The sequence below is a fragment of the Bos grunniens genome, chromosome 8 (genome assembly GCF_055505025.1).
Source record: "Bos grunniens cultivar Pamir isolate PY7600 chromosome 8, Bosgru_T2T1.0, whole genome shotgun sequence".
NCBI classification, from domain to species: Eukaryota; Metazoa; Chordata; class Mammalia; order Artiodactyla; family Bovidae; genus Bos; species Bos grunniens.
The window spans coordinates 107,570,813-107,585,627 of NC_141172.1; the positions used below are offsets into that span (position 1 = coordinate 107,570,813).

General features: G+C 39.3%; 1 long non-coding RNA gene and 1 pseudogene across 2 annotated transcripts in view; both read left to right on the forward strand.

Moving 5' to 3' along the window:
- Positions 1 to 865: 865 nt before the first annotated feature.
- Positions 866 to 14,815, forward strand: part of LOC147367887 (uncharacterized) — a 140,991-nt gene continuing 127,041 nt past the window's right edge. For both annotated transcript variants that reach the window (XR_015169342.1, XR_015169341.1), the window contains exon 1: positions 866 to 1,386. This is a non-coding gene — a long non-coding RNA (uncharacterized LOC147367887). The remainder of the gene's footprint in view (positions 1,387 to 14,815) is intronic.
- On the forward strand, positions 2,982 to 3,100 carry LOC147367888 (5S ribosomal RNA; annotated as a pseudogene).

Sequence of the window (14,815 nt, forward strand, 5' to 3'; positions counted from 1 at the left end):
CAATGTATATGTTTTATCTCTAATCCAATCCAAAAGATTAATGGTGAAAACAAAAGAACTCAGATCATGTCTGGGATCAGCAAGAAAGTATTGTATGATTAACTACAGATGCTTTTATGGGCACAGAAAGTGACAAAATGATATTCACAAAAGTTATGTTTCTGAAATTTTTGTTTGAGTAAATTTTAAAGGGCCTACTGGCTCTAACATTATCACTCTATCAATGAGCACAGTCCCTTTTAGAAAGAGAGTCACTTAGACTTAGAAAATCAGAAAGTAAACAGTATTTGGTCACTTTTTCAAGTCAAGACCTAAAAGCAAATTGGAAGTAAATACTGGGGTCCTGATGCCCAAGGGGAGACCTTTGTCAGACTGAGTAGGAGACACGGTGAAGTGAAGTGAAAGTAACTCAGTCGCGTCCGACTCTGTGATCCCATGGACTGTAGCCTGCCAGGCTCCTCTTTCTGTGGGATTCTCCAGGCAAGAATACTGGAGGGGTTGTCATTCCCTTCTCCAGGGGATCTTCCTCACCCAAAGACTGAACCCAGATCTCCCGCATTGCAGGCAGATTCTTTACCATCTCAGCATGGTGATAACCTCTTAGTTAGATAACCTGAGCAGAGACCCTGCTGTGCGTTCACCAAAAGTTCAGCAAAGTAGGCCAGAAGAACTGCGCTGGGCCCACAGCCGCTGCTCTCCGTTAGATGCCAGTTACCAGGAGAACGCATGAGGGGGGAAAGCCTGATGCTTAAATGACAGAGCAGGAGTGATTTTTTTTTTTTTTTTTTTGCCAAGGAGCACTTGTACCATGTGGAGAGAAAACTATGGCTTTCCATTTGCTTTTAAATCATTCCCCTCATTACTGACCCGGACCAGCACTTTCACCCTAAGTAGGAATAGCAAATTGCACGTCTTTTGTTGACCTGGGAGGGCTGGGGCAGAGCGCCTGGCGATTCTCATTGCAACCCCCTGCCAGTGTTTATTCCTATCTCTTGGAGGAAAAAGGCTTGTTAGGGAGGACAATTAACTCATCAGCTACTATTAGCAGGGCCTAATGACTGCCAGGTTTTTCTGGGAAATCGCAATCCTCTCGCTGCCCTTCCCAGAAAGGACTTCCTCCTTCCGGGAGGCTGTTTAATCAGAACCACAAACAATCGTGAATCAGGGGAAAGTAGTGGTATGAAGCAGTGTCTCTCCTGTGGGGAACCCAGTGATTGCAGAGGAAAAGCCGAACAAAGCCTGCTTTCATCTCCCCGGGGCGTAGAGACTGACTTCCTTCCGTAGCGTGTGAACAAGCTGCTCTTCGTTTTCCAGATGACCTCTAGCGATGCTGATCTTGATTCTGCTGCCCATCCTCTTAGTAGTTATACATTCAGTCCACATTACGTAAGTATGCTTATATCCTTTATATTTAAGAATTGAGCGGGTATTTGTTCTGGCCATACATGCTAAACATTCTCCCCTCCCCTTATATTGCTTTCTCCAAGACTACCCCAGTAACCTAATTGAGTTCTTTTTTTTTTTTTCCCCAATTCTTACCTCTTTCAATCCATTCATCACAATGATAGCCAGAGTGATTTTCAAAGAACATTGCTTTGTCAGATCATGATCAGCAACTCTCTTGGAAATTTCCAGTGGTTTCTCACTGCATTTATAGTGAATTCTCAACTGCTTACCATGACCTCCCATGCCAGGCTTGGTAGGCTTGGTAGTGGAGCCTGCCCATTCTTCAACCCCGCTTCAAGATACCATTCCCCATACTCATTCTGTTCCGTGTGCCTTTTAAATCCTGGACGATAGAAAGTGTCTTCCTTTCTCAGTGCCTTGGTACATCCTTGCTTTGTTGAGAATCTTCTCCACCTGCTCCTTACTTAGATTCTACCCATTTTTCAAGCCTAAGCTTCAATGGCTCTTTTTCCATAAATGTCTTTTCTGATCTTCGTAGAGGTTGTAACAGTCATTTAGGGCTGTCATAGCAAAATACCACACCTTGGATGCCTTCAACAAGAGAAATTAATCTTCTTGCAGTTTTTGGAGTACAGACGGTCAGGGTCAAGGTGCTGATATGGTTGGTTTTTCCTAAGGTTTCTCTCCATATCTTGCAGCCAAAGCTTAGCCCATGTTTTCTCCTTCTCTCAGTGTCTTCATATATATACACATATTCTATTTCTGCATTTCTGTTATTTCTTCCTCTTTTTGTAAAATATTTATCTATGTATTTATTTGACTGTGCTGGGTTTTTAGTTGTGTCTTTGTGGGATCTTTAGTTGCAGCTTGGGGGATCTAGTTCCCTGACCAGGGATCAAATCCAGGCTTCCTGCATTGGGAGCATAGAGCCTTAACCACTGGACCACCAGGGAAGTCTCCTTTTTCTCTTTTTATAAAGACACCCATTATATTGGATTAGACCCTCATTCTTATGCCCTCATCTAATTAGTTCTATAAAGAGCCTATTCTCTAAATATTGTCACATTTGGAGTTAGGGCTTCAATACATGAATTGGAGGGGGACACAATTCAATCCATAATAGAGATCTTTCCTTATCTACATTCCCTATGAGATTATCTGTTATAGTACCCAGAGCTTTTCATTCAGAATTTTCTATCTATGTACTTTAAATTTTGTCATTATTTTACAGCTTACATTTAATTGTCTGTTTCTTATAAATTCCGCTAGATCGGTAAACTTAATACCCTTGTCACCGTTCTACCTCCAGCACCTGGGATAGTGCCTAGAACACAACATGCACCCAAATATTGATTAAATGGAAGAATAATTTGACTGTTCAGTCACTGGGCAGAGCCTAGGTCTGCTTGTTCATCGCCTAATCACCAATATTACAGCTGAGGCTATTACCTGTATCAACTTGAATGAAAGAGCAACTCGTTACGGGAAGCAGGCCCTCAATACTAGCACTCCTAACATAGTGTATTGATCAGGGTCCAGTCCGGAGATGAAATGAATTCTTAAATTGAAAGGGAGTCCACGGCTGTACCACCCTGAATGGGCCCGATCTTATCTGATCTCAGAAGCTAAGCAGGGTCAGGCCTGGTTAATACTTAGATGGGAGACTGCCTGGGAATACCGGGTGCTGTAGGCTTCAAAAAAAGAAAAAAAAAAAAAAATTGAAGGGTAAACTTTCAATATAAAAATTTATTAACTAGTAAATAAGGATTAGGGCTTCCCAAGCGCTGTTAGTAGTAAAGAACCTTCCTGCCAGTGCAGGAGATTTAAGACACATGTGTTTGATCTCTGGGTCAGGAAGATCCCCTGGAGGAGGGCATGGCAACCCACTCCAGTATTCTTGCCTGGAGAATCCCATGGACAGAGGAGACTGGCACATCTGAAGTGACAGCATGCAAATAGGGATTAACTGCTAAGAGGGGAAAAGAGAACTCTGAAGAATATAGTAATTGCAGAAAGAGGTGTCTTTGCAAAGCTCACCTCCAGTATCACAAAACCATGTTGAGAAAGGTGGGTTTGGAGTTGAAATAATTTGATAAATGTAATACTTACTGCTTAAGAACAGAGACCTGAGTATAGGAATATCTGGGTAAAAATTCAATGTAGGACCATAGATTTTGATTTCTAAATTTGGAGGGGCAGCGAACTCTTCAAAGGAGAGGTAGAATTAGAACTAGACTTTGGTAATCACATCAGTCTATAAGATGAATGGTTGCTGCTCTTAGTCACTGAGTCATGTCCAACTCTTTTGCAACCCCATGGACTATAGCCCACCAGACTCCTCTGTCCATGGGATTTTCCAAATAAGAATACTGGAGTGGATTGACATTTCATTCTATAGGGGTTCTTCCTGAACCAGAGATGGAACCCATGTATCCCACATAGCAGGGAATTATTTACCACTGAGCCACTGCGAGAGCTTTTTTATAAGAAAAATACATATGATAATAATGTTATGTGAAGAAAAATTTGATATAGATTTTAAAAACTAAAGACCTAATTCAAAGTAACTTAATTAGAACTTTTTTCCCACTAAAAACTGTTTAAGATAGGTCTTGTGTTAGTTAACTCAATGGCTCAATAAATTATCAAGGACACAGATCTTTTAACATATTTCCCCTTGGCCACATCCAACATGTAAACCTGTCTCCTTATAAAATTTATGTCCTGGATGCATTTTGTTTGCAGTTGTTCAAGTGATCATGTTGACTGACCGACCACTCCCAAAGACGGAAAAGGAATTGTCCTTTGCATGAACTTCTTTTTAAGAGCAATGATTTTTTTTTTTTTCCCCAGAACCTCTGCTTATGATCTTCTTGGCCAGCACCAAGCTCAAGGCTGTATTTAAACTAATAATTATTAAGGGTAATAGGACAGCCATATTGACTTAGACCCAACATGATTCAATCTTCATGGTGAGGTTGAGCATAATATTTATGGAACCACAAATGGGATTATTTTAGGAAATACAGGGATGCCTGTTGAATAGAAAATCAATAACATCCCTGCAATAGAAGAAGATTTGCCCAAGGAATAGAACTTGGTAAGGGCAATTGTGCCCAAAAGAAGAGTTGATGAGAAGACACAGGTATTGGAAGCTATTAGACTTAATGAGGGAGTGGTTGACCCTTGAACAACATAGGTTTGAACTGTGCAGGTCCACATAGATCAGGTCAGTGCCCCTAACCCTCGTGTTGTTCAAGAGTCAGCAGTATTTCAAATCACCCCACTTAGCTGGACTATAGGTTGTGAAAGGGGAGAGTGAAGCACAAGACTGGTAAGTCATTTGGAACATGCTTACAGTACCGCTGATGCCAAGCAGTGGTTTTGGATGAATGAGAAAACTTTGGAAAACAGATGTTCAATTTGCAGTTATAATTACTGTACATGTTAAAAGTATGATTTTTCAAGTCCTGAACATGTTAAAACAGATACAATCTCTTTTACTAAATTTGTAATTTTACAGAACCATACAAAGATCTATATGGGCTTTCCAGTGATTAAGTGGTAAAGAATCCACCTGCAATACACAAGCCACAGGAGACTCGGGTTCAATCCCTGGGTCGGGAAGATCCCCTGGAGGAGGGCATGGCAACCCACTTCAGTATTCTTGCCTAGAGAATCCCATGGGCAGAGGAGCCTGGTGGATTAGAGTCCATAGGGTTGCAAAGAGTCAGACACAACTGAAGTGACTTAGCATACATGCACCCATAAAGGTCTATATATAAATAAATAATAAAGTAAATATCAAGAAAATAAAAGAAAAAGCATTTAAATATTAAGACAAAAACATAATTTCACAACACTATAAAACTTGGGCCTGGGAATTTCCTGGAAATTCAGTGGTTAGGACTCTGCTTTTCCCCTGCAGGGGACACTGGTTCCATCCCTGGTTGGGGAACTAAGATCCATCGTGCTGTGCTGTGCTGTGCATGATGCAACCAAAATAAAAAAAAAAAACTGAGGCTAAAAAGAATACAATGATTTATTTTCCAAGCCAGTAAAAGAGAATTTTAATCAATGAATCATTATTTGATGAACATTCACTATAATTTTTCCAAAATTATACTCACTAGCATTTTAGCTTCTGTGTACGTTTCCTGATAAATGATACAGCTGAACTGTAGCCTGCCCTCCAATAAAAGATATAAACACATTGAATCAGTAAATGGGGCCTTATTTTGAAAAGGGATCTTTGAAGATGTAATTAATGTAAAGATCTTGGGAAGAGACCATGCTGGCCTGAAATCCAATGACAAGCGTCCTTATAAGAGAAAGACAGAGGGTGATTGGACACATGGACACATGGGCGAGGGAAAAAGTCATGTGGGATTGGAGGCAGAGATTAGAGTAATGGGTTTATAACCCAAGGAAGGACAAAGCTTACTAGTAGCCTCCCGAAGCTGGTAAAGAAGCATGGACTAAGCTCTTCCTCAGAACTTCAAAGAAACCAACTTTACTGACACCTTGATTTTAGACTTCTTGCCTCCAAAACTGTGAGAGAATAAATTCTTATCATTTCAAGACACCAAATTTTTGGTAATGTATTATGACAGCCTTAGAAAATTTTAATGACTTCATTACCCATTCATCTATTGATGAACACCTAGGCTGTTTCCCTACATTGGCAATCGTAAATAATGCTGCAATAAACATAGGGATGCACTATCTTCTAAAATTAATGTTTTTGTGTTCTTCAAATACCCAGAAGTAGAATAGCTGAGTCATAGGATAGTTCTATTTCTAATATTTTGAGGAATCTCCATACTGTTTTTACATCATGACTATGCCAATTCATAGTCCCACCAATAATATATGACAATTCCCTGAACTCTACATCCTCTCCAACATTTGTTGTTTCTCATCTTTGGGGTAAATAGCTATTCTAATAGGTGTAAAAGGATATCTCATTGTAGTTTATATTTATATTTTCCTAATTATTAGAGGGGCTTCCCAGATGGCTTAGTGGTAAAGCATATGCCTGCCAAGCAGGAGATGCAGGAGATGTGGGTTCAATCCCTGGGTTGGGAAGATCCCCTGGCATAGGAAGTGGCAACCAATTCTGGGATTCCCAATTGCCTGGGAAATCCCTTTGAGAGAGGAGCCTGGTGGTCTACAGTCCAAGGGGTCACAATAGTCAGACACGACTTAGTGACTAAACAACAACAAAAAACAATGAGACAGTGAACATCTTTTCATGCGCCTATTTGCTGTCTGCATGTCTTCTTTGAAAAAATGCTTACTCAGATCCTCTGTCCATTTTTTCAAATTGAGTTTCCCATTGTTGAGTTGTACGAGTACATTATACGTCTTGAATATTGACCCCATAAGGGATATAAGATTTGCAAATATTTTCTCAATTCCAGTACACTAACTTTTAGTTTTAATTATTATTTTTTTTCACTATGAAGAGCAGAAACTTCTTTTTGTTGTTCAATCCCTCAGTCATGTCCAACTCTTTGTGACTCCATGGACCGCACCTTCATCATTTCCTGGATCTTGCTCAGACTCATGTCCATTGAGTTGGTGATGTCATCTAACCGTCTTGTCCTCCATTGTCCCCTTCTCCTCCTGCCTTCAATCTTTCCCAGGATCAGGGTCTTTTCTAATGAGTCAGTTCTTCACATCAGGTAGCCAAAGTATTGGAGCTTCAGCTTCAGCATCAGTCCTTCCAATAAATACTCAGATTTCCTTTAGTTTTTCTAAAGTCAATCCTAAAGGATGACTTTTTTCCTTTAGGAAAAAACATATTTTCAACTTCACAGACCTTTGTTGGCAAAGTAATGTCTCTGCTTTTTAACATGCTGTCTAGGTTGATCACAGCTTTTCTTTCAAGGAGCAAGCGTCTTTTCATTCCATGCCTGCAGTCACCATCTTCAGTGATTTTGGAGCCCAAGAAAATAATGTCTGTTTCCTTTGTTTTCCCGTCTATTTGCCAGGAAGTGCTGGGACAAGATGCCATGATCTTAGATTTTGAATGTTGAGTTTTAAGTCAGCTTTTTCACTCACCTCTTTCACCTTCATCAGGAGGCTCTTTAGTTCCTCTTTGCTTTCTTCCATAAGGGTGGGGTCATCTGCATATCTTATCTTTGATGTATATATCTTTGAGGTAATCCCATTTGTTCATTTTTCATGTTGTTTCCCTTGCCATTGGGATCAGTTCCAAAATGACATTGATAAGATCAATGTCAATGATTTTACCACTTATATTTTCTTCAAGGAATAATATTATATCAGGTCTTGAATTCAAGTTTTAATCAATTTTGGGTTAATTTTTGTGTATGGTATAAAATAGTGGGCTAAAATCATTCTTTTGCATACAGCTGCCCAGCTTTCCCAACATCATTTATTGAAGAGCCTACTTTTTCTCAATTGCATATTCTTTGCTTCTTTGCCATAAGTCAATTGTCATAAATAAATATTAATTTTCCACATATGTGTGGCTTTATTCCTGGTTTCTCAAATCTTTTCCACTGATCTGTGTGTATGTTTCTCCGTAGGCACCATACTGTTCTGATTATTATAGTTTTACAGTATCGTTTGAAATCAGGGTGCATTATTTCTACAGCTTTGTTCTTAAGATTATTTTGGTTATTGGGGTCACTTGTGGTTTCACACAAATTTTAGAATTATTTGTTCTAGTTCTGTGAAAGATGGCATTGGATTGTTGATAAGAATTGCACTGAATTTGCAGATTGCTTTGGGTAGTGTGGACATTTAATAATATGAATTCTTCCAACCCCTGAACACAGAACATGTTTTCACTCATTTGTGTCTTCTTAGGTTTCATCAGCATCTTACTGTTTTCAGTGTACAGGTCTTTAATTTCCTTGGTTAAATTTATTTGTAGTTATTTTATCGTCTTTTATGAAATTGTAAATGAAATTGTTCTCTTACTTTTTATTTCTGATAGTCTGTTTAGTGTGTAGAAACACCATAGCTTTCTGTATATAGATTCTATATCCTGCGACTTCGCTGAATGTATCAGTTGTGAGAGTGGTTCGCTGGAGCGTTCAGGGTTTTCTATATATAGTATCTTGTCTCTGCATATAGTGACAGTTTTGCTTCTTCCCTTCCAATTTGGATTACTTTCATCTCTTTTTCTTGCTTAATTGCTATGGCTAAGACTTCCAACACCATGTCAAATAGTAGTGGAAAGAGTGAGAATCCTTGTCTTATCCTCAGAGGAAAAGGTTTCAGCTTTTTACTGTTAAGTATGATATTAGCTTCAGGCTTGTCACATGTGACCTTCATTAAGTTGAGGTATGTTCCCTCTGTGCCCACTTTGTCTTTTAGTTACTAGGGACTCATCAAAACTTTTATCTAAAGGAACCACACTGAGTACCTAACATGTATCTGATTGAACACTTACAGTTTAGGGACAGGATATACTACTTTTCATGAACACAATCTATTATTTTTCACAACAAAGTTACAATGCATGAACAATTTAATATAAGTGGGGACGTGTATCGCACTAGCATTCCAAGGATGTCTGTGTGAACGTACTTGAGAACGTATGGAGCACTGGGAATCGCAGTCTTTCTGTGCAGCTCCAAATATGCTATTACATATTTTCCGATTTTCTTTTTTTCCCCAGAGCAGAGTTAGTTTCTCCCATATGTGTCACTGCAACCTAATGAACAGGCCTCTGTGGCAAACATTATTAAATGTTAAAAAAAAGAAAAAGAAAAAAATTGTTGGAAGAAAGGGACCAGTCTCTCTCTTACTGGTTAGCTGTCAATTCTCCAGGGTTTCTTTCTCTTCTTTATAAGACTAAATATGACATAGCTAAGGACCCCTGCAGAGAGTAGGGGAAAAAAACAGATGGTATAGTTGGCCTAGGAAAGCAGGTACCACAGAAAATTTGAGCAGACTCTTGTAGTGTGAAAGAAATGATAAAACATGAAAGGCATGAATTTTAGAGAGACAGAATTCAGGCTCTGAAAGTTATTTAGTATTGGATAATCTTGACCAGGTGCTTTAATATAGCAGGCCTCACTGTTTCTATCTTTAAAATGGACATAATACCCACCCTCACAGGAGTATGCTGAGAATTAAATGATATGAAGATATGATTCTCTTGGTATATACTTCATCTATCTATGAAGAGGTTGGAGGTAGGAAAAAAAATAGAAAGGACACATTAGTGGTAACTCTTTCTATGTTTGGGTTTTTAAAATACAGTCACGTATCCCCGGACTCAGGGAACGCTACATCTTTTTAAAACTCACAAGGTCTTCTCCAGTCACACTTATACGAAACTAGAAGCAAACAAGACGGAACTGGAATCCCTAATTTACTAGTTTACAATAAAAGCTTAAGAAAGTCATTTTCTGTAGCTGAGCTGTGGTTTCTTTGTCTAAAAGGAGAAAGAGAATCCTTTAAGACTAAAATATTTTAATCATATTTAAGCTCATTGTGAAATCTCCCTCCTCCTCCTCCTGGCACTTAGAATTAAAAGTATGTATTAGTTCATAATAACTTTTTCAATATTTTCAGTTCTTTTTTGCACAGATGTGGTTCATCTTCCCATTCTGTTTTGAACACTTACTGTGTGTTCAACTGAACAAGTGAGTTTAATGTTTATAGTGACCTGATAAGGGAAAATTATTATCCTTACATTTCAAATGAGGAAACTGAGGCTTGAAGACAGAAAGTAGCTTTCTGAAGGTTTTGTAAGTAATAAATTGGAGTTAAGATTTGAAACCATTACTGTTCTCTGACTTAAAATCCTACACTTATTAGATCTGCATTCAATTTCTTTGATCCTTGAGGGCAGGCGCGCAGGGTCCCTCTTCTGTTTACCCTTGAATAGACAGACTGTGTCTTCCCATGAGGGCTTCCCAGATACTCAGTGGTAAGGAATCCGCCTGCCAATGTAGGAGACATGGATTGCATCCCTGGTTCAGGAAGATCCTCTGGAGGAGGAATCGGCAACCACTATAGTATTCTTGCCTGGAAAATTCCATGGACAGAGGAGCCTGGTGGGCTACAGTTCATGGGGTCGCAAAGAGTCAGACATGACTGAGCACATATGCACAACACCCCATGAGGAGAGGTGGAGGAGAAAAAATGCAGTAAGTAGCCTGATTCTACTCTTTTTTTTTTTTTTATAAACTGGGCTATGGTGGGAACTCAACATTCAGAAAACTAAGATCATGGCATCTGGTCCTATCACTTCATGGCAAATAGATGGGGAAACAGTGGAAACAGTGACAGACTTTATTTTTCTGGGCTCCTTTTTTTGGCTCTTTTTTTTTTTGGCTCTAAAACCACTGCAAATGGTGACTGCAGCCATGAAATTAAAAGACACTTACTCCTTGGAAGAAAAGTTATGACCAACCTAGGTAGCATATTAAAGAACAGAGATATTACTTTGCCAAAGCTATAGTTTTTCCAGGAATTGTGTATGGATGTGAGAGTTGGACTATAAAGAAAACTGACTGCCAAAGATTTGATGCTTTTGAACCATGGTGTTGGAGAAGACTCTTGAGAGTCCCTTGAACTGAAGGGAGATCTAACCAGTGCATCCTAAAGGAGATCAGTCCTGAGTGTTCATTGGAAGGACTGATGTTGAAGCTGAAACTTTAATACTTTGGCCACCTGATGCAGAGAGCTGACTCACTGGAAAAGACCCTGGTGCTGGGAAAGATTGAAGGCAGGAGGAGAAGGGATGACAGAGGATGAGATGGTTGGATGGCATCACTGACTTAATGGACATGACTTTGAGTAAACTTTGGGAGTTGGTGATGGACAGCGAGGCCTGGTATGCTGCTGTCCATGGGATCACAGAGTCAGACATGACTGAGCAACTGAACTGAACTAAACTGATGGTGGGAAGACTTTTAATAATTGGAATCATAAGAATATTGGGTTTGAATTCTGACTCTGACCTTGAATAAGTGACTCAGCTACTCTGAGCCTTTCTAAAATGAAGGAGGTAGCACCACATAGAACTTTGGAATCCTCATCAATAAAATAGGGTTGTGACAGTCCCTATCCTATAGACTTGTCTCCAAGATTTTTGTGTCAAAAACTTTTGATGTAAAAATCTTGGGAATGTGTCTGGAGTGTGGGAAGTGCTCAATAAATAAGTCCCAGATATTGTCACTGTTCATGGAAGCCTGGCGTGCTACAGTCCATGGGATCGCAAAGAGTTAGACATGACTGAGCCACTGAACAACAAGATATTGTTCCTAATGATTGTGAACGATACTTTGAACCTTCCAGACCCTTTAGTGTCTTGGGTTTCATGTCTTTTGATGTGTTTCAAAGCACTGCAGTACTTACGTTGTCTAGAGATTTTCAGCAGGGAAAGGAGGACTATTAATCTATGCCTGAAGAAATTGCATTTGTAGCAAAAAGCACAAATTCTGTCATCACCAGAGCTGGAGCTAACTCAGTAGCATATTGTCAGAGTGGAAGAAGATCAGCCATGTGGGGAAGTGTGTATTGCTCAGTGGTGTTGATCGCTGAGGACTTTGTGGTGGGTGAAACAATCAACTAGAATCAGAAGATGTTGGCCCGATTTTGTTCCTGGTGTTAACCAACTGTTCAGCCTTAGGCAAGTCTCCACCTCTTTGAGCTTTGGTCTTCTCATGGTGAAATGAAGGTATTAATATTAATTTCATAGGGCTTTTGTAAGACTATGTGAGAAGGTAGATAATACAGAGCCTGGCATACGTTAGGAATTTAAGTACTTATGGGAAATCAGTTTGCGATCTTTTATTTGCACTTAAGCAACTTCTGACACCTTTCCGAGAAGTCGAGACAATATGTTCACAGAAAAATAGAATTTTCAATTTGAGCAGCACTCTCAAGATAATGTTATCCCACCTTCCCCCATACTTTTCATTTACCTGTGTTTGTTCAGTCAAACATAGAATGTCTGTTCTGTATAAAACAGGGGAAGGGGAAGCAGAGCAGGGAGCATTCACCTTCTCTTTGTCTACCTGTTCTTCATTCCTTCCCAAGGGAAGGAAGCAGAAATCTTTCAGATTGCAAGAGACACGTAGGACCGTGTTCACAGCTAGACAGAAATGCTGTATATTAAACCATTATGCTCCATTTTACGCTCTTCTACCGTCTCCCCACCCCAGATTTATGTGATTGGTGTTATTTAAAAGGACGGATAATTTTATGTGGGGTCCAGGCAAGCAGGTTGTGCCCACTCTTAGCAAAACCACATAAGTTGACTGATCATAGCTTAGGTTCCTGTACTATGATGCTAGTCATATCATGATAAAGTTTCAAGATCTAGTGATTGGCTTACAGTCAGAACCCTATGGCCTTCAACCCGGCTCTATAGGAGCCCCATGTTGGAATGAACATGGCATGAACAGTTCCTTTAAAAAAATATGATTCTTATTTGATTGATCTTTATCTTATAACTTTCTTGAAATGAAAACTATTTGGCAACAAAAAGAATTAGGTATTTCTATATCCTCTAATCCACTGGTCCTCACTTGGGAGAAGGGTGGCATTTTCCAGTGTGTGATGATATTTTGGTTATCACAATTGGATGGGAGATACTATTGGAATCTAGTAGGTAGAGACTAGGGATGTTGTTGAACTATCTACATTACATAAGAGAAGATCCTTCAAATAGAGAATTGTTGAGTTGGCCAAAAATTTTGTTCAGGTTTTCCTGTAACATCTTCCAGAAGATATTACAGACAAACCCGAGTGAACTGTTTGGCCAATGCAGTATATACCTCAGAGGGTGCTACAAACTAACACAGAAACTTTACTAACAAATATCATGGATCCTACTTACCAGACATTTACAGTCTAGACCAGTCAAAGTTCTCAGAGTGTGGTCTCTAAGGACCACAGGAAAGTAGCCTTGGCATTCACCAGAAAGTCATTAGAAGTGCAAATTCTTGGTCCCTACCTCAGACCTGCTGAATCCTAGAATGTGCCGCAGAAATCTGTGGTTTATAAGCCCTCCATGTGCTTCTAATGTTTCTTAAAATGTGAAAACCACTCATTCAGGCCCTGATAAGTATGTAATGGTAAGTATGAGCAATGGGTAGTAACATTAAGAGGAGGAGTGGTAGGAAAAACTGGGATCAAATGGGTTATGGATTTAAACAGTTTTGAACAGCAGACTTAACTGATCCAAGTGAATTTTAAGATCACCAATCTAGCAATAAAGATGATACTTTTATGAGTCAAGAAAGTTATAATAACAGACAACAGAAATGGTGTGCAATAACAAGGAACTAAGTAGAAAGGTAAAACCTTTTTAGGATAAATACGGTAACATCTCATGTTGATTTTCATATTTTTGTATCAGCCACTGCACTAAGTCTTACAGAATTTGGGGAGGGGAAAGATACATTTTTACACAAGAATTCAGGGCACCTATGTCATGTAGACACACGCCTACAACTATGGGAAAAAACAGAACGAACTCTCATAAACCGAAGAGCCCAAGAGAGAGATTTCAAGCCTCACTAGTCTTCAGAGATCAGAAGTCCATCTCAAAGCCATGGTATATGGCCAAAAATCCAAGAATGAGGAAGACAAGAGCAAGGGGAGTGGGCTAATGTAAACGAGGATGTAGCAAAGGCAGGATTAGATGCTGCATCAATGTGTCGGATAGGAGCAGCATCTGGTATGCTTGCCCTAATCCAACTGCTTCCCATTTTAACTCCATAGTCCACTCTAGAGAGGTGATTATCTTGTTCACATTTTTCCAATGGCATACAGATGGATACCTCCAGGAAAGGGAGTTTTATGAGAATTACAATTTTATGAGAGGTTGTTCTTTTACCAAACTAAAATACCCTGGCTAAGTTGTCTGAGGATATTCTATCTCTGCGATCTGGATCTACATGGAATAAACTCCTTTTTCTACGCCCAGCCTTCAATTATTTAAAGCTGTCTTTCAAGTTTCCTCAATTTGTTTATATCAACAGAATATTCACCTTTAAATATTCCTCATGCTTCATTCATATTTAAATATTTCTCGTATTTCATTTCATATTTCCTTCCTCAATATTCCCCCACTATCAATTGAGTTGCTTTCCTTTGGATAGGCATCAATTCAATTATGTGATCTAATACCAGGCTCCCAGAACTGAACCCAATATCCCAGATAGAACTGTGATAGTATGGAAGAATGCTGCAATTATGTGCCCTATTACTCTGACACTACATTTCTATTAATGAGCCCAGGCCAGATACTTGGATGGTGACCAGAGTGTGATCTCTATTACCCATACCAGGCTTGTATTTCCTCAAAGGTGACTGAAATTTTTCAGAGACGTTGGAGACCTCTCCTGAAGCTGCATAATTATAAATTTTTTAAAATGCATTCAATTTCCTATGACAAGCTGGAAGT